Raw genomic sequence first — 22,820 nt, 5'->3', positions numbered from 1 at the left:
CAACTCTCCCTCTTAAAACTGTTGTCCTTGTTCTGTATCATACTCTGTCCCTGCCAGGGAGGAACCCTAGCTCCCTGCTCTTCTCTGTCCCTGCAATCTGGTCCCTGCAATCTGAGTTATTCCCCAGTATTCCATGGCATTCTGATTCTCTGACTTTAAATCCCTAGTTGTAATAACCAACAGTCACCAGATACCAAAACCGGCATGCATTTTTAAAAACCATTCACCTTAGTTTAATTCTTTTTGATACCTTGAACATTCCTTATTTTTGGATGTCTTTTTTCACTTCGGTTGTATTTGTTAATACTTATGAACTAGATCTCTCTTGGAAATGATCTCTTTTGGATAAAAAATTTGCTCTGAATTTAAACTGGTTCCTCCAACCATGTTTCTTACTTTGATGAATGCTGGAACCATATTGTGTATTTCCTGAGAGTCAGACTCAACTCTTTCTACTAATGAGCCAGTCAAAAGCATTTTTCATTTCTGTTTCTATGTTCTTGATTTCTAGTATTTTTTTCTCTCCCTCCCTCCCCCCTCTCTTTTTTTTCCGTTCTTTCTTTTTCCTGGTGCTGGTTCTGGGGCTTGAACTCAGGGCTTGGATGCTGTCTCAGTTTTGTTTTGTTTTGCTCAAGGCTAGCACTCTACCACTGACACCATAGCTCCACTTCTGGCTCTTTCAGTAGTTAATTGGAGACAAGAGTCTCATGGACTTTGTTACCTTGGATAACGTTGAACCTTAGGTCTCAACCTTCTGAGAAGCAAGTGTTACAGGTGTGAGCCACTGGTGCCTGGCAGTTTATTTCCTTTTGATTCTTAGAATGTTTATTTTTTTATTTATATTGCCCATAGTTTTTCCTACTTGTGATCCATCTACTTTGGCCACCCAATCCCTACATTCCCCATATAAATATGACATATCTGAACCTGATTTTGTTTATAGTTTTTCTTGTCTGTCTGTCTGTCTGTCTGTCTGTCTGTCTGTCATTCAACTTTTGGCATGCTTTGTGATTTTCTGTTGAAGGTGGACATGTTTTATTGCATTATGGGACCTTGGGAAGACAACTTCTTAATGTATTTATGTTAAACTTCCTAGAAATTGGGTTTTGTTTAATCTTTTTTTAAGCTATCAGTGTCAGAGGCTTCAATGCTATCTAGTCATTTCCCCTCTCTGTTTTGAGGCTTTTCTCTACCCTGCTAACTTGAGACCACCTGAATCTCTTACTTCCTTTATCTGTCTTCCAACATTATTACATCAAAGCTTGTTGGGGTGCTGGAGAGAGAAAGAGAGAGAGAGAGAGAGAGAGAGAGAGAGAGAGAGAGAGAGAGAGAGAGAGAGAGAGAGAGAGAGAGAGAGAGAGGGAGGGAGGGAGGGAGGGAGGGAGGGAGGGGGGGAGGGAGGGAGGGAGGGAGAGAGAGAGAGAGAGAGAGAGAGAGAGAGAGAGAGAGAGAGAGAGAGAGAGAGTGGGAGGGAGGGAGGGAGAGGGAAAGGGGGAGTGGGAGAGGGAGAGGGAGGGAGAGAGAGAGAGAGGGAGGGAGAGAGAGAGAGACAGAGAGAGAGAGAGAGACAGAGAGAGACACAGAGAGAGAGAAGCCATTCTACAATGTTTTAATTAAGTCCAGTCCTTTAGAGAGCCTGTGTCTCCAGGCTGTGGCAGCCACATGTTTCTATGCCTCTCTCTTGTCACCTACCAACCCCTGGTTGTAGGATATTGTTTTTTAAAGATTCTCATTATGAGAACCTGGTAGGGTTACTAGAAGGAAAGCCTGGAAAATTTTATCTCTGGGATTTTCCCTCCTCAGGCTTGTTTTATCCTCTTACTAGTCTACACTCAGCCTTTAGTAATTAATCAAAATTACCAGTTAGGCATTCTTACCAGCTTAGGAATCTTGCTCAAGGAATCTTGGCTATTTTATCTTTTGGTATGTGCTTATTTTTTCAAATTTCAATGAGGCAGTTTATCTTGCCACTTTAGACCAATGAGTCCAAAAAACCTGATTTTGTTTTTCTAACCTTTTCTCATTGTAGGAATATGAGGAATGTCTTTCAAGTTATTTGCACATGAGTTGACAAATAAGTATTTATCAGCTCCTAGTTTCTCATCTTCCATACACAAATCACATTACCTCTGTTTCCAAAATGAACATCTAGAGTTAGTTTATCCATTGTGCATTATGACCAAACTAGCTTTCCTTCTTTCCCTCCCTCCCTTCCTTCCTTCCTTCCTTCCTTCCTTCCTTCCTTCCTTCCTTCCTTCCTTCCTTCCTTCCTTCCTTCTTTCCCTTTCTCTCCCTTCCCCTCCCTTCTTCTTCTTGTTTCAGTGTCTTAAGTGGTGGTATTACAGATATGTGCCACCACATTTGGTCACCATAGTTTCTAGTTTGTATAATTTCTATGGTCTCCTGACAACTCTTATTTTTAGAACAGAACACACCATACTCTTGCTGCCACTGTCTTATATTTCTTTATCATCTAGCAGAAAAGACCACACTTTTGGGGTCTAGGGCCAAGGATCTGACCATATATTTAATAAGAAATTTAAAATCAGTCCTATAATTTCCATTGATTTAATCAAATGTCCCCAAAACATTGGGACACATTTAAAGAAATAAGAATAGACCTATCAAAGAAAAATAAAATTGAAGTAGAATAAATCTGAATATAGTACATAATATTTCTATTTGCTAATATAAATAAAATGACTGACATATTTCTGTCCTTTGGATTTGAGCAGAGGAAGGGACTGGGTTGAAATGTTATTTATTTATTTGTTTATATTTTAGACAAAACTGCAAAAAATTCTGAGGGCTATGACAAGACATGCATTCTGCCAGGACATACATATACGAGAGTGAACACAGGTAAGCCCTATAGCATATCTGACCTATTTGTGACTTCAGATGTTCTTAATCCACTTCTAGACCAAATGAAGTGATAACCTTAATGTGTCCACAGTCCAGAATTTAGCTGGCCCTGGAGACCTTGCATTAGTGTCCTCTGGGCAAAAGCTAAATGAGATGGCGGTCAGGTCTGTACACAGGAGTGGTCGTTACTGTGGGCAGATGTGCACAGCTAATGGCTGGGGGTAGGGATTGCTGCAGGGGGAATTCTATGATAAAAAAGACTTAAAATGAAACAATGGATTATCCAGAAGGGTGCTTTTCCACATACTACACTTTTATTGGTGAAGGCAGTCAAAGGAAAAATGAACCATTAAAAATGAGAGCTGCTATAGCATATTTATTTAATACTATGGATGTAGCATACAATTTTATGCATATGTATGGATTTTTTTCTCTATCTTGGTCTGAGTAAACACTGCCATGATTTTTTCCCCAAATAAATGTAGATGTAAGGCTAGGACTTTAAGGCAATGTAGGTACCTAATGTACAGGGGCAGAGGGACTACTTACAAAGGAGTTAAGTCTTTATGCACATAAGCCAAACTGCCCATGATCTCATTATACCACAGAGAGCTTGCAAGTATTGCTCCCAAATCACAAAGAAAAATCAGTGCACAAGTGACCTATGTATAAGCATCTCTGCAAGTCTCAGGCAGGGGCTGAGATTTATATATGCTTTATATACCCCTGAGGAAATACACATTTTATATCATTGATAGGCCAGATGTATTTTCTTCTGTGAAATGTGATCAGAATGTAATTAGAGGAAAATATACTATGTTTCCAGGAAGCAAATAGATAGTATTCTCTAAAATGGTTCAGTAATTTAAATTTTGCAGCAATATAAATTAGATGAGATGTGTAGAAGGGCTGTTATTATGTAACTGGGTCTTTACAATTGTACTTGCTACAGTGCACTTATGTGGTTGTATAACCACTGCAAATTTCATATGTGTGAAAAAAAACCCTTTTACTGGAATAATATTACTAATGTTATAAGATGTCTTGCAGTAGGTAGTGTGACTCCTTGAAAATGCCATCTTCTTCCCCTAGAGCCCAGTTTATTTGGAAGAAAAAAAAAAAGAATGGAGTTTTGGGGAAAATATACATAGTTCTAATAGAACATGCTAGAATAATTATACAGGAAGCTATTATTCTACTGTATCTGTGCAGTTTACTGTATCAAAGTGATTAATATGCACCAGAATTTGAACCTACAGGCTCTACTATTTTAGTATGGTATCATCAATATATATAAAGCCCCAGCACATCTAATTTCTATGTAGTTAAGTGAAAGACTATAGGTGTATTTGTAGTGTTTAGGCAATTGAATGAATTGCATGACACAGTGTGGACAATTATATACAGGAGCATGAATAAAACATTCAAATGCATAAATGAGGCAGACCCCAGCCAAACAAAAGGTGATTTTTTTCTTCTATTTCCTCTGTTCTATGGAGTACAATGTTTTATATAAGATGAGTATATCTGGGGAGAGGTTATAATTTAAACCAGTAGACTACAAGGATTTTAAGACTAGTTTTATGTGAATCAAAAAAATGAGTAAGACCTTGTCAGAGTTTCTATACCTTTCTGCAGAGGTCTGGAGAGAGGATGTATTAGAGATAATAAGTTTAACCATAGGATTAACAAGGGCTATTTACAACAAAAGGCACTAGAAATCAATGTTACAAAGTAGCAGTGTATTCTCATAAGAGGATCTGAGTATCACTTGGGACTACTGATGGGTTCTAGGTAGCCAGTAGCTCACCTACTTATCTGTCATTTGTCAAAACCTGTTGGGAGCCAGAGTGGAATCAAACTGTACCTTGATTTGCATCAGACAATTGCTTTATTGTCTTATTGTTTTCTGGCCTTATTCTGTTTAAATGACCTGAGATTTACCATATGAATGTAACACCTGGAAGTTCCCTGGTTTCAAGAATTGTGTGGAGAATAAACGGGGCTGCAGTTTTTACCTGGGCTGCAGACCTCCCGGACCCCATGTGTTTGTCTCTCTTCTATTTTTTCCAGTCCCTGCCCCCTATTTCAGGAACCTCAATTTGCTGCCGGTAGGCCCTGGCAAAAACCTTACCAATATAAAAATATTTAGAGAAAAGCAAAGTTTGTAGGTTCATATAAGAAACTGAAACAAGACCTTTAGTGGTTTAAAACTATGTCTTGAGTTTTCTGATACTACTCCTCCATAGGAGTACTCCCATCTACTACTCCTATATGGCATTTTCTTGATTCTAGATTCTGCTTTATCCTCTAGAATGAAGCTGAGGAAAGGCCAGTAATCCCGAGGCTTGGTTAGAAAGGACATGCAAATTCCACTGAGATCTCTGGAAAATAGTTAGTTTCTTTACAAAAGACCACTGTGAATCATCACTGAGATTACCAGGCTAGAGTGGCCTCATGTAGGGTAATTTGGTTGGTAGGCAGGGGCAAGTGGGAAAGGAATCTTGGCTGTGGATGTCTAATTAAGCAGATGACTTCATCTCTCATCTTTGTGGGCAAAGAATTCAACACATTGAGTAACACAGATAAGCCATACTCATCTTTCTGTACCCTAATTTCTGTCTCATGGGATTGTGAGAATAATAAAGTTGTTACTTCACATTACTAGGTTTTGGGTACCTGGATTTTGGTAGTAGAAACTGGGACACACTACTGTTTCCCAAACTTATCTTTACTCATTGTCATGTGGAGAGCATGAAAACTCTTGAAATACTTGAAAACAAGTTCTTATGCATATTCTGACTTAACAGGTCTGAGAGTAGGAGTGAGGGCCAAGAAAGCATTGTTTAACAAACAGCATGGCAAGATGACTATACTAAAATGACTCTAAGATACCACATGAATTACCAGTTGATTTTGATATTGGAATTTTCATGATTTATTTGGTTACTTGGGATAGGCTTTATGCCCCTTCTGTTTATTTTATGATTGTATAATATAGTACATAGAAGAATGTCTGTGTTTTCAGCCCCAGTTGTGAAATGCACTGAGTAGGACAATACCCTTTCATTGAATATGAGAGGGAGGTAGGTGAAGTTTGGAGTAGGTGGTGGATTTTATGGAGGAGGCAGGGTTTAAAATAAAGTCTTTGTGTTGACTACCTTACAGCTGGCCCAGGAGAAAAGGTAGGTATCACAGGTACAGGATAACAATGGGCAGGAAGTAGAGATTCAGTCGAGAGGATACCTGTACAGAGACTTGGGAACAGAGCAGAGATTCTAGGTAGGACTAATTAGACATAATCAAGAGCCATCTTTTCTCCTTGTTTTTTTAAATTTTATACCTTTATTACCCTTATAATTGCTATTATTTCTAACAATGACAACAGGCCAACCACCTTTCAGAAAGTGTTTTGCTCATATCTGTTTTCTCTTTCTAGAGCTAGAATTACATCTCATGCCTCTTTGTAATCTGAGATTATCAGTGCTTAGCATATGGTAATCATTCCTGTACAATAAGCGAAAATGATGAGGGATGATATTTATGGTTCTGTGATTCAAGTGGTGGAGCTCAAGCCTTGAGAAAGCCCAATGTCAGTGCTCAGGCTCTGAGTTCAAGTCCTACAACTGGCACAAATGGATTCCACAGAAACCTGAAACACCTTCATGTTAACTTTTGGATATGACTAAAGGATATTTTCATCTTTTAACCTCATAAAACCTATTCACATGGTCATTGATTTAGTAAAAAATAGTAAACTCTATTTTCTTTTTTATTGTATTTTATTGTCAGAATAATGCATAGAGGAGTTATAGTTACATTCATCAGGTGGTGGGTACATTATTTCTTGAAACTTGATACCCCTTCTCATGTGTTTGCCCCCCTTTTCTTCCCTTTCCCCTCCTAGTCATCTTATTTTCCCCCTTCCCTTTCCTATTTCAAATAAACCAATAAGCATGTATATAGTATACCCGTATACAAATTCATATAAAGTATCCTCATGAGATTAACCATAAATAGAAGGAAAAAAAGAGAGAAAAAGGAATAACTTTACATGGTACATTAAGAACATAATCACAAAGATAAATCTTTTGTTTCATTAATCTAGAATTCATTTCATTTAGTGCCTCGTCCTGTATAACCTTATACAAACAGCTTTTGAGCTATTGTGGTCCTCTGTTAGGGCAAACTCCATTTTCCTATGGACAAAATACTATTATAGAAAAGGTAAGCAGAAATGTCTGCTCTTATGCCAAAGGGAGTTTATCACTTCAAGAGCCAAAGGGGAATTAAGCATGAGAAAGATGACTTGATTGCTTCTTTTGTAGGCAAGAATTATTTATGTGGAGATATCTGAAAATATAACTAGGCTACATTTCTTCATAACTAGACAAGCTTGCATCCCAAGGGTGTATGTACTGTCCAGGCCTTGCAAGAGAAGTAGATGTAGACAATGCCATTAAAGCCAATAGTGAACACACCTAGGACTGTTTTGGGATTAAGAGTATTGAGGATTTATTAAAAGCTAGAAGAGAAGATTTAAGACCTACAGGAAAATTTGCCGGCATAGTTATTTTAACTGTCATTGATATTTCAGTGAAAACAATGGTTAAAAGCACATTAGCACTGACTGAATTGGCTGAAAACAGGGCAAAACCTAGGCTGCCTAAAATTCTACAGCAGAATTGCTTTCTACCCCCCCTTTATTTTTCAGCTTATTTTGTCATTCCTCTTCATTGTGGGCAGCTTATAGGAAGAAGAAATATACACAGGATAGAAATAAGGTGTTATATCATCATCATCATCATCATCATCATCATCATCATCATCATCATCATATCATCATCATCATCATTACCATCACTTTATGTGTTTTTGTTTGATACTTTAGGTAATGTTCTTAATTTGGTGAACTAGAAGAAAGAGAGCTAAATTAGTTCCTTTCCATTATCTCAATAAAACTGGTGAGTAAACCAAGAAAAAATATGTACTTTTCAAAAAGTAGGTTCCTACGTCTTTGCCTTGGGCCAGCCTCAAATTGTGATCCTTCTAACTTCTGCCTCCTGAGTAGTTTGGATTACAAATGTGGGCTATGGTACCTGGCAGAAAAAATATATTCCCTACTTAATGTTCAAAGCTTGAGATATAAGAAAAGAATAAAGATGCCACTGACAAAAAAACTTAACCACAGTAATCTCACTGAGTGTATGCTGCTCTGGCAGGATAATGTTGTTGCTGCTTTGTTTTCTTTGATCAGTCATGAGGCTTGAACTCAGGGCCTGGGTCCTGTCCCTGAGCTTTTTTGCTCAAGGCTAGCACTCTACTACTTTGAACCACAGTACCACTTCTAGTTTTCTGGTGGTTCGTTGGAGATAAGTGTCTCACAGACTTTTGTGCCTGGGCTGGCTTTGAACCACAATCCTCAAATCTCAGCCACTTGAGTATCTAGGATTACAGGCATGAACCACTATTTCCCAGCTCTGGCAGGATAACTTTTTTTCCCCCAATATATATATATATATATATTTTTTTTTTTCCAGTCCTGAGCTTAAGCTTAGCGTCTGAGCACTGTCCTTGGAGTTTCTCAAGGCTAGAGCTCTACCACTTGAGCCTGCGCACCACTTCCGGCTATTTTTTTTCTCTGTATGTGGTACTGAGGAATTGAACCTGGGTCTTTGTGCATGTTAGGCAAGCACTCTACCATTAGGCCAAACTCCCGGCCCTCCAAAATATTTTTTATTGTAATTAATAAAAGGGTTACATTATATTCGCCAGATAAAAGGTGCATTACTTCACAAACATTAATATCCCTTCTCATGTTTTTGTCCCCATTTCCCTCTCCCACCCCTTCCCCTCATCTTGTTTCCCCCTTCCCTATCCTACTTCAAATAAACAAATAAACATATATTCATTATATCAGCTAACAAAGTAAGATACTGTAACAATATGAGAATAATCAAGGGACAACAAAAGAGATGAGAAATAACATAGTACACCAAGAACAACAATCTCACATTATATGGCTGTTGTTTCCATATCTGGCAGGATAACCTTTTTTCCTTTTTCTTTCTTTCCTTTTTGCCTCTTTTCTTTTTCCTTACCTTTTTTTTTTCTTGCCAGGCTTGAGGCTTGAACTCAGTTTCTGGGCACTATCTCTGAGCTGCTTTTGCTCAAGGTTTGCATTCTACCACTTGAGCCACAGCACAACTTCCAGCTTTTTCTGTTTATGTGGTACCAGGGAATTGAACTGAGGACTTTGTGCATACTAGGCAAGCAATCTACCACTAGGCCACACTCCTGGCCTAGGATAATTTCTTTCAAATAGAACTGTGCTTTGTTTTTTTCTTGGCATCAAGAGAAGTAACATTTTGTGGGCCTATTTCCCTTGGAGAAGTTTGTGCTAGAGGGAACTTTTTTTCTCATTTATTTGGTGAAATATTGATGCATTATACTGAAGTGACCTGGACACAGAGCAAAAGATGTGAGAAACAGATAAAAGAAAGAAAAACAAGAAGGGAGAGATCCTCCAAGATTGGCAGGGTCTTGGCGTAGTAGATATTTCAGCTCTGTTCTCTCACAGTGGATTAGCAGGGGCAAGACATTTAGAAGGGAATGGCAATACAGATGGCTGGATTCTAAACCAGGATTTATTAGTCAAGGCAATATTCCACTGTCAATTTTGACACAACGCCTTGGGGTCAGTGTCCCTTTGTGGTGTAAGTGGGCTTGGGTTATAAGGAAGGAGTTCTGATCACACAGATGAGAGATTTAAAGGTATGTCTTTGCTGTTTTTGGTACCATGTGAGCCTTCCTGGTTTCTGTGAGATTCTAGAGAGAAGGTGGGTGCCAAGGACTGTGAAGGGTTGGCGAGATTATCCAGCCTGCACTCTAATAAGTAAAATATACAGTTTCATAGATTCTCACCTCTAAGTTAGATGAAACGTTATTTATTAATCATTAGTAGCCAGAGTGTCACAATTTTTGCATTGGTTTTGCATTTTGCATTGGATTTTCTGAGCCCCAGTTTCCATGGAATGATGTTTAGAGGGACAGATGTCACATGAACATGTAGGGGGTAGTATGTAGGAGAGGACACTTGAGCCCATGGTACCATGATCTTGTGTAATGGGCAGTTTAAAAGTGTTTGTCCCTTGTTCCAGGGCGACACCATCTTTGTATTTTAAGATCAATGGGAAATTGTCTTCCAACAGTACTTGCACTGGATAAGAGTGAAAGCATGGGGCTTGAATTCACATTCAATTCAAAACATGGTCTATGGAATATGTTTTTATAACTACTTCATGCTTTTCATAATCTACTTTACTGTGAAGCATGGACTTTAGAGTCAGACAAAGCTGAGTTCAAAAATTAGTCAGCACTTCCTGGGCAACTCATTTTGTCCTTAGCTTCTGCATTTTTTTCTACCTGTAAAATGAGAAGAACTGCTATCCCAAAGATCTGAGTTATCAGTGAGTTGATGCCTGGAAGAGCTTAGTACATTGCCTGGCACACAGTAGTTGCCAAATAGTGGAAGCTGTTAATATGATTAAAAGTTTGCATATAATAATAATGTACATATGATAATAAGAACAAATCTATGTGAGAAGCAGGGAAACTGAAGGAAGGAAAAGAAAGAAGGCTTACTTTTCAAGTCTGCTTTATTTCTGAGGTTCTCACTCTTTTAGTTAGCAAGTTTTTGCTTTTTTAATGTTCTTTTTTATTCTGCCAGTCCTGGGGCATGAATTCAGGGCCTGGGCACTACCCATGAACTTCTTTTGCTCAAGACTAGTGCTCTACCACCTGCGCCACAGCACCACTTTCAGTTCTTTCTGTTTGTGTGATACTGAGGAATTGAACTAGGGCTTCATGCATTCCAGGCAAGTACTCTAATTAATAAGCCACGTTCCAAGCCCCTTTGGAAGTTTTAGTAGAAAAAGCCCTTTATATTTTCCACATCTGCATCTGTTATGCTTTTTATTAGGCTGATCAACCATGTGGAGATATTGTTTCTTTGCAGTGATACTCAAGGCCAAGAACTAGGACTGAAAACAGACAAAAAAGCAAATGATTAGAACAATAGTAATAGGCTATTGACCATTTAGGGAAGCCAAAAGACCAAGCCTATAAGCAGAACTTGAATTGATGACCAGTTTGCCTCAGATATACACTTGGCCAGGAGGCAGCTGGAGGCTTCTCCTTAGGACACTCACTGCTCATTGGGAATAGTTTGATCATTAAAATTAAATATTGTTTTCCATGTGTTCCATGATATTTAAAAGACTGAAAATCACTGAAGGGCTGAGCATTTTACTGTGGGCAGACTTGGGAATGGAAGGAGGAAGTGATGGATATCATTGAACAGATCGTATTGAACTTAAGATTTATCATGGCCAAAGCAGGGGCAGGATTAGCAAATTTGAAGATTCCAAGAATACAACTCGTTTGCCTTCGAGTTCCTGGTTAGAATGGTGTTACTTGGAGTTGTGCCTTGTAGAAGATTGTGTAGGATGAATTGGCAGGTCACGTGTATTGTGGCTTTTGAAGGTAGATCCCATTTGGTGAGTTTGAGGACCCTGACTTTCCTCCAGGACAGATAGTGCCACAGGGTTACAAAGCTAAAGCTTGTTTATCTGCAAAATAGGATATCAATGCCAGAATGGACCTAAAAACTAATAATGCTCTACTAAGTACCAGGATAGGGCCTAAACCTCTCATATGCTCCTAAGTTAGGGCAGGTACAAGTGTTGGAACATGGCCAGGTTTTAAAGCACAAGTTTACCAGGATTTAGGTTTGAATGTTAAGAGAGAAGCTAGGCAGGGAGCCAAGAAGATCACAAAACCCACCCTTTTTTGAGCACTGTGGTTGTGCTTGTCCATTCTAGAGTTCATCAACCAATCATCTCACATATCAGAGGATATCTGTGAGCTCATATGAGTAGATGATAGCTTTGTTCCCCACTCAGATGCAAGAACACTTTGCATTTGTTCTGCCACATTAAATCACAGGACATTTTTTAAAAAATTGAGTGGGTTAAGTAATAAGCTCAGACAATAATGTTCAGTCCTTGTAGCAGCAGTCATTTATTAATGCAGGAACATTAATCTGTTCTATTATGAATACAAGATAATTATTACCCAGATGATGTGTGAAGCTCTTTCTACATTTCTTTTCTTTATTTAGCCCAACATAAGAACTAACATATGGTGCTTTGGCTATGGATACATGTGGATGAGGTCAGTTGTGAATAAGGCAAAGACTGATTGACAAATGGCTGTGGTTTTGAGAACCAGTCAGTAAGGACATGGAAGACTTCTATGACTGGGACTGGGGATTGGGAGCATGAGGACAAATGCAGTAGGAAGTGTGACCTCTTCTCCTTTCTTTTGTAGCAGAAGAAAGGAGGATAAGCTATGGAAATTAATTGGGGAAGGTGAGAACTTAGAAACGCGTGGAGGTGAGGCCATTCACGCGGAGTGCTTAGCAGTACTCATCACATAGAAGAGGCAGGCAGATAGCACCCAGGACAAGTTTCCACATTTGACTTCAGCTTAAGTTGGGGAGGAGTCTGTATAACACAACGAGCTGGATCCAAGGTAAGCTAGGTGATTGTAAAAGTGATTTTTGACCTTCATTCTTTTTATTTTAGTTTGTTTTGCTTTTAGACACAGGAGCTCTGTAGCACCACTCGATCTAGCAAGCCCCATGCTTTAGAGAAAACAACATAAACAACAAAAAGAAGACAAATCTTTGGATAATCAATCTTTTATTTGATGAAGAAAGCTAGAATGATAGATCTAACATCCATGCTAAGAATTTGAAACCTTTCTTATTCTTTAAAGTTCTTACATGTTATTATTTTTTCACAGTTCTTTCCCACCCCCCACATCCACAGTATTTATCTGTGTGCTCTGGGAAGAGAAACAGATCTGAGCAGATTGGGAACTGATGGTCTATTACTAACAGAAATTTTCTTTAAGTGTTCAGCTCTTGGCTAAACATTGGTCTTTTCTCTGTCACTTCCTCAAGCTTTGTCTCACACCTTTGTATATTGCTGACAGTTTGTGAGAGAGTATTTAGAACAAGGGGAGCTTACTCTGGTGAAGAGAACAAAGGAGGAAAGATACTATGACAGTAAAATATCCTACCGCAAATATTCTTCTTTACATATTTTGAGTTGGTTATTCAGAGAAACTATAGACTTCTGCAAAAATAAGAATGGCTCTGAAAAACAATCCTTCTGTAAAAAGAAAGCTCTGTGGATCTATATTAGAAAAGTGAAGTAGCAAAGGCAGACAGAAGCTTCTCTCACATAGCCTCTGCTTCAGCCTAGAGGGGGTCGTAGTACAGGAAGCAGACATCAGGGGTCTAACACTTGATTAACACTGAGATTAGTGCAATTGGGTGTCACCTGGGAAATTATTTACGGAGCATATCCCCTCCCAACTATACATAACTTTTGTTGACTCTCTTCTGCTGAGAATCTCAATCCCATCCCTTTTAGGGTCTCTATATGGGTTACCTATTTTTGCCTCCTGAGTCTAAGTCTCTCATGCTTTAGACATGTAACAAGTTTGTATATTTTTTTGAAACTGAGAGAAAAACTGAATAAATCTTCTGAACTTCTAAACTATTCTTGCTTTTAGTCCACTTTAAAAAAAATCACCTATTTTAGAGGTCAAGTAGCTAAGCAACGTATTATTACATTCCCATTAGCTTTGCTGTAGATAATACCTTTGACCTATTGGTTGATAAATATGGCCTAAGTTCTTTTCAGGATTGAAGGCTGCTGTTGTCTATTCCAAATAGATTGAAACTACTGACCCTTCACTTGGCCCTGTTCAGATGCCCAATTTGTAACCTTTTTTTCTTTATTAATGTTGATTTTTACATCATATTTTAAATGACAGGTTTAACAAACAAGTGTTCAAGAAGGGAATCTCTATTTATAATCACCAATTTGTAACCTTTTAACATCAGACAACCAGCACTTCGGCTTGGAGCATGCTAACACTGCTATTTACAAAATGTATGTTTTTTGAAGAGATGTTGTTTGATTATGCGTACAAAGATCATTGATTATTCTAGGTTTTCTTATTCCCAATTATCTTTCCATATACTGTAGATCACCCTGTTTCTTCCTCCCATAAATGTGTCTTGGCCTTGGGGAGGTACATTTGAGCTCTGCTCTCCAGTCTCCATGCTGAGCTGTCTTGTGAATAAACCTCTTCTTCTTCATTTCACTGATTGACATGCTGTATGGTAGGCAAAACAGGCCTAGTTGAGTAACATTTTTTTCTATCTACTGTCAGTTTCTTTTATGGATTTAAGTTAGTATGCCTTCAGAGGGAAAAGAACATATTTTTAAATATCTCTATAACATAAAATAGACATAGAAAGAACTTAAAGAAATCAGGAAGTCAAGGGTAGGGCAGATTTCTCCAGAGTCCTGAGGTATTGGAGTGATACTAATTCATGTGTGAACTTGTTTTTCAAGTTGAATCTGAAAATTGTCTCATTATCCTTACTCCAGAGTTCCAGGAAGTTGCACAAGGATGTATGGGAAGCTGACATTGAGGTTATAAAGGCATTTCCCTCCGCCCCCTGGGACATCAAGAAAGAAGTGATGGGTTCTACAGAGATGATATCTAACTCTACAACCCATCTTGAGTGGAGAGAAATCTCCATAGTGCTAGGAACACCATAGTGGCTTGTAGCTTACAAGGGCAGAGAGAGGAAGCCTTCTCTGACTGATGAATTGCTCTGTATACCTTTGTAGATTGCACAAACTTTTTGCCCTCCCTTCCAAGTATCAATCAGCAATGCATGCAGTACAAAACAAAAGAAGGTGGCAATAGGAGCCACTGAAGCATCTTGGAAGAGATCAGACTTTAAAGGTACAACCATTCTGCAGTATAAAAGTGATCTGGTGCTGTGCAGAGGTTCCCTACGTGCTGGCAGATGAGAAAACTGGAAAGGAACAGCACAAACAACATGGTAGTGAATAATTTTCATACATATACTTTGATCATATTCCCTTTCTCCTTGCTTTCTCTTGCCCTCCATATCTTTCCTAATCTCCTAGTTGTACCCAAATAGTCTCTTTTCTAATTTCATATATTAGAAAAAAATTAGATTTTGCATATGAGAGAAAACATATGACATTTGTCTTTCTGAGTTTGACTTATTTTGTGTAACATGATGGTCTCCATTTTCCTTCATAGGATATGATTTCATTATTCTTCAGGGCTGAATAGTTTCTCATTATGTATGTTTATATCACATTTTGTTTATTTATTCTACGGTGTTAGGAACCTCATTGATTCTATACTTGGTTATGGTGAGTAGTGTCATGATGAAGGTATTTGTTTAGGTATCTCTATTACTTGCTGAGCATATAACTATTACCTGTGTTGAAAGTATTTAAATGAAAGCTGGGTGCTTGTAGTTCATACCTGTGACCCTAGCTACTCAGGTGACTGAGATCTGAGGATCACAGTTCAAAGCCAACCAGGACAGGAAAGTCCTTGAGACTCTTATCTCAAATTACTACCAAAAAGCTGGAAGTGGAACTGTGGTTCACGTGGTAGAATATTAGCCTTGAGCAACACAGCTAAAGGATAGCACCCAGGCTTGAATTCAAGCCCTAGGACTGGCATACACAAAAAAGAAATTATTTAAGTGATACTAAGCATACTTTTGCTTTTAACCCAGCTTTACAAAATGAGAATTCCTAATGTTAAGTATTTTATAAGAAGCATGTTTCCTTTTTTAATTCTGAAATTGTCTTTGAGCCTATGTTGTCATGCAAGTCTTTATGAACTCACATTTGATTTGATAGTAAAAATGAGGCAAATTGACAGTGAACCCACCATTTTTATATAGATTGTGGATTGGACAATGGTGATATCAGGCAGAAAAGTGGCCAAATAGAGAGACATCAGCAGCACCGATAGACTTGCTGCGATGGGTTTAAGTAATTCTTCCTAAGTACAGCAACTAATGACATGTATTTTAGATCTGATTCTGAAAGATTGGTGAGGATCTTCCTACTCAGAGGGTAGCCTCAGAGAAGCATTAGCAATCTGCAAATTGTTACAAATGCACAAGCTCAGACCTTAGTGCAGACCTTGATAACATCATTATTCTATCCCAAGTCAAGAAAGAAAGCTGCATTTTTTAGCTTATGGCCTAATTTCCCTTTCCATCAACCCAGAGCCCAAGTTTGAAAATGCATGAGCAGTTATTTCTATTATGATGATGACTATTATTACTATTACTTTGATTTTATAGTGTATATTTTCTTTTAGGAGCTGAGAAGTCTTAAGAAATGTTATATCACTAATCCTTACAATACCACTGTGAAATAGGTAGGTGGCAAATATAAACAAGTATCAATATTATGCTAAATCACACTTAAGTAAATGGTATGAAATCCTGAGTAATCTAATGCAAGCAATATCCTTTTGCTTCTGGTAAAGTATTTTATGTTTATATTTCTTATGGTAAATCTGTCAAGAATTAGGCATGGTGGTGACCTATTACATTTTTAAAAAATCTCATGCTAATTTAGATAATATTTCTTCTGTATGTGACATTTCCTTGGAGACTACACACACGCACGCACACACACACACACACACACACACACACACACACACACACACACACACACACACAAAACAGATTCTATGAACATTGACCTCAGTGATGCCTCTCCAGCCCCACACATTGAAGGCAAACACAGACATAGAATTACCAAATTGAATCAAAATAAAATGCTGAAACTGAAGCCATTTAGCTTCTAAATTGAGACATTTCTGGAATGAGACCAAGACTTGTTTCCATCTTGCTAATTACCACATCATGTTAGCCTTTTCCAACTTTAAGTCATTTCCCCACCATATTAATTAGTTCTATTATCTGTTTTTTAAAAACACAAATTTTGGGATGTGTTTTTATTTGAAACAATAGTTTATACTACTTTTTACTGTTTTAAAACTTGAGACATAGGGGCTGGGAATGTGACTTAGTGTTTGCCTAGTGTACATGAAACCTTGGATTCGCTTCCTCAGTACCATATAAACAGAAAAGGCTGAAAGTGGTGCTGTGGCTCAAGTGGCAGAGTGCTAGCCTTGAGAAAAAAGTGTCAAGAACAGTGCCCAGGCTCTGAGTTTAAGCCCCAGGACTGGCAAAAAAATAGCAGAGTGCTAGTGTTTCATGCCTCTAATCCTAACTATGCAGGAGACTGAGATCTAAGGGCTGTGATTCAAAGTTAATCTAGTAGAAAGGCCTTATCTCTAATCAACCAGCAAAAAGGTAGAAGTGGAGATGTGAAATAAGTGGTAGAGCATCAGCCTTGGGTGAAAAAGCCAAGTGAGAGTAGGATGCTCTGAGTTTTTAAGCTCAAATACCAACACACACATAACAATTGAAATATAGCATTTATACACCTTTATAGAGTATAATATGATAATTTAATACATGTATATATTAAGATCAAACTTGGGATGACAGGAATTTCATTTTTGTGTTGGAAACTTTTATATTCTTTGAATTATTTTGAACTATATTTGACCAAAACTTACCCCACTGTGCCATAAAAAGCAAGAATGTATTCTTCCTATCTAACTGTAAAACTAATTTTAAAAACTTGCATGTATTTAACTTAAGAAGCTATTTTGTACTGCTGTCATAAATGGAAGACCAGCTATGTTTTACCTGGTATAAAGTGAACTAATATTCTACTACAGCAAACACCGTCAATCAAATAATGTTACCAAATTTTACTCTTAAAACTTTAGGTCTGTTTTTCTCTTAAAAAGAGGGCTTAACATATAATGAGTGATTGTTTTCCTTAATGTACTATGTTATCTCTCATCTCTTTTGCTGTCCCTTGGTTATCTCATATTGTTAGAGTATATCACTTTGTTATCTGATATATTGGATATATTTGTATTTGGTTATTTGAAATTGGATAGGGAAGGGGGGAAACAAGATGAGGGGTGGGGGGGTGGGGGGGAGGGAAATGGGGACCAAGACATGAGAAAGGGTATCAATGTATGTGAAGTAATGTATCTTCTATCTGGTGAATATAATGTAACCCTTCTATTGATTACAATAAAAAATATATGAAAGAAAAAAAAGAGGGCTTAATAAGAACTCGGAGCACCAAACTGCCTGCCTTCTTGACCACTGATGAGAACTAATGGAAAGCTACCGAGTAACTATTTTTTCATATTTATTACCATTACCTTATTACTGTAATTCAGTGTTAATTATGTGTTTCTCCAATTTAATAACCATTAGCTTATATAGTCTTGGACACTGGTTCTCAGCTACAAGCAGAGAGGTCTACCCATGTATTCTTCCATTTCTTCTTCCTCTATTAAATACTGCTGCTTTGGGACACTGTAAAGCTTCTCCTATCTGCTATGTCTTCTCTTCTCCCAGCAGCTGATCTTTTCCAGCCTTCTTATGGGAGAATTTGTTTTTCAGAAGTAGCTAGGCGATCAGCTTTTTGAGGGCAACATGGCATCTTGATCTTTTCTGGATGATTCTTTGCTAGTAGCAGGCATTCGATAAGTAAATATTCTTTATTTGAGACCTTGATACAGATATGATGTGAGTGTCCATTTGCTAACTGTGATTGTCTCTGAGAGTTCTCAGTTGACATTGTCACTCATCTCTATGTCATTACAGCAGACACAGAAACTTTTAGTAGCCTGGAGGTGAGAACTATAAGTTCGAAATTGTTTCTGTTTTGGCCTGGAAGTACTGGTTTGTGCTATTTGTAACTGAACATCCTTAATAACCTCAGAGCTTCTCTGTACAACTCAGAGAAGGTAAGATAAATCAAATGGAAACTATGGGTTGGAGTCAATCTAGTAGTCTGATTTTCTTGAATTTATAGGAATCCTTTTGGGAGGGAAGGCAAGGAAACTATCTTAGACCACTGGACAGTTTTCATTATTCAAACATAAGAGGTCATACTCTGTCTTCAGTGTGCAACATTTTTCAGGATCTCCTTTTTATGATATGATTGCTTTCCAATTTAATGTCCTTCCTTTTGGGCTCTGTTTGCCAGATTAATTAATTATGTTTGTCAAATACCCTGAAAGGTAATTGTTTCTAAGATTTGGATGCAATATTCCCCAATAGATCAACAAATTTACAAACAAGTTGTTACTCTGAAATATTAATATTTCACTTGGGTAAAATTGAAAGTGTCAAGATTATTATAAACACTAGTAACTTTCCTTGTTTAGAGTTTTGTTTTCTGTCTGAAATTTTCTTTGTGTACAGTTATGCTACACATAAGATATACTTGATGCCTGTAAGGAGTTTCTTTGGGAATGCATTCTTTTTTTTTTAAAAAAAATTATTATCAGAGTGAAGTATAGAGGGGTTACAGTTACATTCACAAGACTGGGAATATGGAGGTCTTGATTTCACTGGGGAAGCTTTTTTTTTTTAAATGGCTAGAGTATATTTTAAAGAACAGCAAAAATTATTGTGGAAGATTGGAACTCACATAGGAACTGGGAAGTCAAACCTAAGCAAACAAACACACATTTCTTTCTCTTATTTTTGGTTAGAATTGTGGAGACTGCATTTGCATGGCCTTTCTAAAATTGCCTGTATCTGTAGGAATGCTGAAGGGTTAATCCATTTCATTTACTTAAATATTCCAAGCCACGATGAAAACATTTTTGCACCTAAGAGGGAAGATTGTGGGTGAAAAACTGAAGATACATGATTTATCACTCCCCTCACAAATAAAATTTATTCATTGCATCCACCAGCCATCACACAGATGGTCAGAAAATTGGCTTTGTGTAGGGATGTGGATTCAGGCATGAATATTAATATGAGACAGATGTAAACGCATATTAATATGCATTTGCTTTGCATGGACTGACATTACAATATTTTCATTAAAGAAACTGCATTTGAAAAGAAAGTATAGGTCACCTTTTACAAAGCATAAAATTGTATATAGCAGAATGTATTTGTAGGCTGTGGAAAACTGCTGTTGCAAAGAAATGGAAATAATGTTGAATCTGGGGCTGGATGTTTTTAACATGACAACGGACAATGGTGTTGAACTGATTTTTGCTCCTCTGGATGATAATTAGGCTGTATATTTGAACTTTAGCCATAGTGAGTTCAAGATGCCATTTAGATAGTTCAGTCAGCAGTGCCTTGTTTGGATAGGATGCACAGACAGGTGTAAATTATGATTTGGAGAAAAACTAAACTATCTAGAAAGATCCATTCACATCTAAGACACAAATTTTCAGTGTGAGGTTGCTATAATGGCTGTGATTCATAAAAACACCCTAAGATTTATGCAGGCAGGGTACTTGGGGAATGATTTTTTTGGGGTGTGGGATAGTGTTTACGCTGACATCAGCGCCTGCATCTGTGCTCCCTTAGTATCTGCTTATGGTAGCATCATGCTTCCTTCCCAAGTGGAAGGAGAATGTGATATTGTAAAATGCTATTCACATGCTTGCTGCTTTGTACTCACAAACCATTCACAGGATGTTTTGCCACTGAAATATTGCTTACTGGAAAGAACAGCAGCTTTCTTCTGTTTGTGAATCCCTTTAAAACTGCTGTGTTTGCTCTTCAGACAAACATGACTACATCCCAGCACATGAAAGTGCAAGTTAATAATTATGAATGATTTGTTATTGATTATTCACTTCAGTGACTTCACTAATCCTTATAAAATCTCCAGGAGGCTTCGAATTCCATTCTCTAGCCCTGATTTTCCCCTTGGACTTCTTCGTGCCTTTCCAGCTGCCCATTAGAGGTCCAGTGATATGTCTAAAAGCAAAGCTGGCATCTCCATCCCTCCACTTGAATCGTTTTAAACAGTGATCATGTACACCAGAGTCAGTACACTTTGGTGTCAAATGTTTGTGTTCAAATTCTGGCTCTACTTCTAAGTGGCCATGTGACTTTGGTTAATATTTTCACTTCTCTGTTTTTCAGGCCGAGGATGGAACCTAGGGCCTAGTGCATGCTAGGTAACACTATACTATTAATCTATGTCCCTAGATCTTGGAGTTTTTAGATAAGATCTCAGCCTTGAATGTGTTATGAAACTTAAGCTGGCTTCAAACTCATGATCCTCATTCTTTCCCCGCCAGAGTTTATAATTTCACTTTTCTGAGCATCAGTTTCTTCTAGGGCAAATAAGAGAATATCTGTATCTATATAGATATAGATGCATGTATGTATGTATGTATGCATATACGCATATATGTATGTATGCATTTGTCTACAGTTTTTGCATCAATCTTTATATGAATGATATATTAAATATGAAGACAGGGAATTTGTTCTGCATTTGGTAATTTTTCAGATTTATAATTTTTTATATTTTTTACTTACCCTGCAGTTCTTCCAATTTCTTCCCCTACTGAGTTATTTCTTATGTCTATGTCATTAATGATTACTATTTTTGTTCTTATATAGCATTTACTAAACTCCCCTGGCCTTTAATTACATGATAGTTTTGTCACTATATTTGAATTTGTTACTTTGTGTATTATACATACGTTTATCTGAATTAGGGAAGGGAAGGGGACCAACCAAAGGGCAAGTAACAGCACTACTCACAAGAAATAAACTTGAAAATAAACTTTATAACTTGGGGGAGGAATTGAGAGGGAGGGAAAGTAGGAGAAAAATGGAAGAGGATGTAACAATGTCCAACAGGAAATGTCCTCACTAACTTAGGTAACTGTAACCCTTTGTACATCACCTTGACAATAAAATTAAAAAAAATTGGTTTCTCTATATCCCCATCTAAACCATGGGGAAGATTGACTCTTCCCCAAACATATCACTGGTCAAGGTTCCCTTTTGTTCAGCTCTATGAGTGTGTGACATTATGTGTCATGACAAATTCCAACCCTTGGTTGCAGACTTTTATTTGTTGAATAAGAGATCGCTTCCTTCTGGCTGGCTTCTATCTTAGATTAAGGCCCAACTTCAAGTGTGTAGATCTGCTTGACTACCTCTCCCTAAACCTGCTCTCACCTTCCTGCCTCATTGCTGACTAGTGTCTTCATTTTGGCAGTATCAGGCCATGTGCTCGCTAAAGAGGGGCTTACCACTTGATCCATACACCAGCACTTTTTTGGTTGTTTTAGTGGTTGTGTGTGTGTGTGTGTGTGTGTGTGTGTGTATGTACACACACAGGTGTATGCCAGTCCTAATCCCTGTCCCTGAAGTTTTTCCCTCAAGGCTCGCTCTTGACCACCTCAGCCACTGTTCCACTTCCAGGTTGTTCATGATTAATTGGAGATAAGAGTATCATGGTCTTTCTTGTCCAGGCTGGCTTTGAACTTTAATCCTCAGATCTCAACCTCCTAAATTGTTAGGATTATAGACGTGAGCTTTTGCAGCTCAACTTGTATTAGTTATTATTTTTAATAGGGTCTATGTTTTTGCCTAGAGCTGGCATTGGACTTTGATCCTTCTATTTAAGCTTCCCAAATATCTGAGATTGTACACAATATACACCTCTCTCATTGTCTGGATTCTTTTCTTTCCTCCCTCCCCCCCTCCCCCCTCCCTCCTTCCTCCCTCCCTCCCTCCCTCCCTCCCTCCCTCCCTCCTCCCTCCCTCCCTCCCTCCCTCCCTCCCTCCCTTCCTTCCTTCCTTCCTTCCTTCCTTCCTTCCTTCCTTCCTTCCTTCCTTCCTTCCTTCCTTCCTTCCTTCCTTCCTGCTAGGCAAACACTCTACCACTAGGACCAACTTCTGGCCCTCCTGGATTCTTTTTGAGAGTGTACCCCTCTATATTATCACCTGGCTGATTCACATCCATTCTAATAACTCCTTATCCAGGAATTTGTAAGTATCCAAAGCACATAATTTTAGTCCAATAAAAGTGTGATGATTAATTCCATGTATCTACTTGACTGAGCCACAGGATGCC

At 38.0% G+C, this 22,820-nt stretch overlaps 1 long non-coding RNA gene across 2 annotated transcripts in view; it reads left to right on the top strand.

The window, feature by feature from the left end:
* The window catches only part of LOC150059004 (uncharacterized), a 360,944-nt gene that overhangs the window by 1,218 nt on the left and 336,906 nt on the right, over window positions 1-22,820 (top strand). For both annotated transcript variants that reach the window (XR_016536674.1, XR_016536673.1), the window contains exon 2: window positions 2,785-2,862. This is a non-coding gene — a long non-coding RNA (uncharacterized LOC150059004). The remainder of the gene's footprint in view (window positions 1-2,784; window positions 2,863-22,820) is intronic.

Source organism: Megascapheus bottae, chromosome 9 (genome assembly GCF_031878675.1).
Source record: "Megascapheus bottae isolate mThoBot1 chromosome 9, mThoBot2.hap1, whole genome shotgun sequence".
Taxonomy (NCBI): Eukaryota; Metazoa; Chordata; class Mammalia; order Rodentia; family Geomyidae; genus Megascapheus; species Megascapheus bottae.
The sequence above is the reverse complement of the archived record's forward strand: the minus strand, read 5'-3'. Positions and strand labels throughout refer to the sequence as shown.